Consider the following 3,451-nt stretch of genomic DNA (forward strand, 5'->3'; position numbering starts at 1 on the left):
TAGAGAATTTTTTTCTGGATTTAGAATGAAATTGGGGGAACCGTTGCCCTCTAAAAAAAGCGTTTTTGAGCCACCCTAATGCCCACACTGTTAAAAATGTTTGGAATTTGGCAACACTTCTACAAGACTTCTACAATATAAGCGTAAGCTAAAATTGCAAACAGGGTATTCGAATGACGAAATTGCAATGCATGTATTTGTGATTGTTGTAAATCGTGAAGTCACCGTCCAGCATTCCAGTACATGTATTAAAACGTTTTTAAGACGAAAATTTGGCACAAGAAAATCGCGGAATTAACGGAATTGAAGGAATTCACGGAAATCTTCAAATTTACGGATTTCATCAAATTCAAGGAATTCATGAAATTTAAAGAATTCGCGAAATTCATAGAATTTAAGATATTTGCGAAATTGACGACATTCATGAAATTGACGGAATTAATTTAATTCAAGGAATTTATGAAATTCAAGCAATTCGCGGAAATAATTGAATTCCCAGAGTTAAAGGAATTCACGGAATTTGCAGAATTCACCGAATTGATAGAATTCACGGAATTTATAAAAATCACGGAATTAATGGAATTCGCGGAATTTTGAGGAATTCGCAAAAATCATGGAATTCTTAGAGATGAAGGATTTCACGGAATTTATAGTGTTCACAGAATTTATAGTATTCACGGAATTTATAGAATTCACGGCATTCGCTGAAATCGCGGCATTAACTGGATTTTCTGAATTCACGGAATTCATCTAATTTGTGGAATTTGCGAAAATTACGATATTCATGGAATTTACAGAATTCACAGAATAAACCTAATTTATGGAACTCACAGAACTCATGCAATTCACGGAATTCATAGAATCCATGCAATTCTCAGAATTCATGAAATCGAAGAAATTCAAGGAAATAATGGTTACATGGAATTTCCGGAATTCAGGGAATACGCCCAATTTATGGATTTTACCAAATTTATAGAATTCACGAAATTCAAGAAGTTCGCGGAATTGATGTTTATCACGGAAGTGACGAAGTTTAAAGAATTCACGGAATTCATGTAACTCTCAGACTTAACAGACTTCCTGCAATTCGCAAAATTCACGGAATTCAAGAAATTAAAGGAATTCGCGAACGTCACGGAATTCAAGGAATCAAAGAAATTCGCAGAATTCATGAAAATGAAAAAAAAATCACAAAATTTAGGGAATCTTCGAAGTTTATGGAATTCAATAAATTACTGGAATTCATGGTATTCAAGAAATTCGAGGAATTCATAGGATTCATGTAATTTCGACAAATTTATCAAATCGAAGGAATTTAATGAATTCACGGAATTCAAGGAGTCCAGGGGCTTAATAAATTCACGGAATTCACGATTTCAATAAACTCATGGAATTCAAGGAATTCATGGGATTCATAGATTCGCGAAATTCAATAAATTTATGAAATTCCAGGAATTCGCGGAATTCAATAAATTCACGAAATTCCAGGAATTCACGAAATTCCAGGAATTCACGGAATTTTATAAATTCATGGAATCGAAGGAATTCGTGGAATTTATGAGATTCATGGAATTTGCGAAATTCATAGAATCGAAGGAACTGAATTACATGAATTCCTTCATTTTCAATCAATTTCATGAATTCAGTGAATTCCATGAATTCCTTGAATGTCCTGAATTCAATAAATTCCGCGATTTTCTCGAATTTCACGAATTAGTTCAATTCCGTGAATTGTATGAAATTTGTGAATCCCACGAATTTCATGAATTCCTTGAATTATATGAAGACGCACGTTATATACTGTACATTAAACAAAATTTTAGCTCTGTAAAACAATTTTTTTCCATGAATAAGTCTTCTGTGAAAGGATTCATTTTTTTATTTGTTGCTCCCACATGTTTCGAGTTACTGGCTACTGAACATGTATTATAAAATTCCACTACATGTGAGGTACTATACCAGTGTCAGCATTTGGAAACTACAATAATATTTATTAAATAATTAAATATTTTAAATCAAAAAAAAATTTGAATATGATTTAAAATTGAATAAGAACGTTTAGGCTTTCAAATTATTTAAAAATTAAAAACAGTTTATAAAGTTATCACCGAGCTTTATAATTTGTTAAACTAGTTAGGCTTCCAAATTGAAACATTTCTATTTTTATTATTAAAATCTGTAACTTGCTTAATTTTGAACAGAATCAGAATCATCCCGTAAATTTATTGATTGTTCAATTTTCAATTATCGAACTATCTAGTATTTTAATTGACCCCTGAAAAGTTGTCACCGAGAATCGAAGAAATAATGACTTTGAAAAAAATCTTCGAGCAGATATCTTGAATCGTTTCATAATTTTGAATTTTGTTTGTCATCACGTGCTTTCTAATAAATGAATATGCCTCTTGGAAGAATTTTACGAGATTTTATCATTAATAGTAGAAATTGTAATTTATGTTCAAATTTAGAGATCCGCCACTTTGTAAATTTTAAAGATAAAATTTTTTAGTGTAGATATATATTTTCAAAATAGTCTATAGATCGTTATTATACAGAGTTAAAGGATTCCGACGAAATATAAAATAATGAACTACATTTGAAATTTTACGGAACTTTTCACTAAGTTAGTTACATAAGAATCTCTGAGTGCTTTGGGCTTAAATTTGTTTCGCTTAAATTTGGTGGGCATTATTTTTTTTTTGTCATTTAAGCAAAATGGAGGTTGGAGACCATAGAAATTCGAAAAAAATCCACCAAGAGTAAATAAGGACCCCCGTAATGCCCAGAAGGGTCTTGCAAAAACTGATATAATCCTGATAATTCGACACTTTTGTCCAAGATGGTCAGAAATAGAAATCGCAAATTTTCATATGGAATAAAATATAAGACAAAGTTTCCAAAAATAGTTGAATCTTTGAATGAAAAGTTGTATTTGTAAACAAAAGAGATGAGATTTCTTACAAGAGAGAAAAATTGTCCAACCAGAAAGACGAATTTTCAAGAAAAAGGGCTAAATTTTAAATCACCCAGGTGAAAAAGTTATATATAATTTTTATATGTAGTTCCCAAACCATGGATATTTTTTCATTCGTTTTACATAGAAAGGTTTATTGAACAAATGAAAAAAATTATTGTCTTATCTACTATATATAATATATATACATAACTTTTTCACGTAGGCAAACAGTTGAATTCCAACATAAGAATTTCGTTTCCACTCAAATAATAAAAACTTTAACCGAAAATAATGATCTCAACTATACGAGGGTAGTTCAATAAGTCCTTAGAATGACCAACAGATGGCGCGCGAATCGCTCCAAATCATCTGTTTTCAGTCAGCACCACTGCCTCTGCCTCTGCCTTAGCAACGGTTTATAACTGGGTAAATGAATTTAAGCGTGGTCGTACATCAATAAGTGACGAACCACGTTCAGGAAGGCCCGTAGAAGCA

Source organism: Belonocnema kinseyi, chromosome 5 (genome assembly GCF_010883055.1).
Source record: "Belonocnema kinseyi isolate 2016_QV_RU_SX_M_011 chromosome 5, B_treatae_v1, whole genome shotgun sequence".
Lineage (NCBI taxonomy): Eukaryota > Metazoa > Arthropoda > Insecta > Hymenoptera > Cynipidae > Belonocnema > Belonocnema kinseyi.